This window comes from Glossina fuscipes, unplaced genomic scaffold (genome assembly GCF_014805625.2).
Source record: "Glossina fuscipes isolate IAEA_lab_2018 unplaced genomic scaffold, Yale_Gfus_2 1, whole genome shotgun sequence".
NCBI lineage: Eukaryota > Metazoa > Arthropoda > Insecta > Diptera > Glossinidae > Glossina > Glossina fuscipes.
The window spans coordinates 24,718,541-24,719,156 of NW_023998415.1; positions in this window are offsets into that span (position 1 = coordinate 24,718,541).

Below are 616 nucleotides of genomic sequence, written 5' to 3' on the forward strand. Positions count from 1 at the left end.
ATTTCTGCCACAACCAGCATACTCGCCAGACGTAGCGCATTCTGACTATTCCATGTTCGGATTAATGCAGAATGGCTTGGCACGCGGTCTCGAAATGTTAAAGAAGTGCGAAAATGGGTCGATGATTGCATCGCTGCCATCAAAACCAATATCGTTCTTTCGACACACTACCGGCATCTTGCCAGAAAGATGGGAAAAAGTTGTAGAAAATGATGAAAAATATATTGATTAATACATATTTTAACAATTTTTCTCAATTAATGCCTCTTTGAAGTGAAAAAATGACCAAAATGCATGTAAGCACCTAATATATCTAAGAAAGACCTTAGAACTTATCTGAGTAAAGTATGCATTGATTTGCCTTAACTATGATACAAACATATCGATAGAGTAATGCAATCCGGGAAGTGCAAATGTGTATATTTTTGAAAATCATAACTGGAAGTAAGGTGCGAATTTTTCACTCGGTAACGATCGGTGACGATCGGAGAGAAGTAAGCAAAAGGGAAAGAGATGAAGAAGCGTCAGAAGCTTAGCCGTTGTATGCACAATTGGCAAGTGCTGTTACTGAGCATTAACTGCCATATACGACCAAAGTCAGTTCTATTAATTAAAT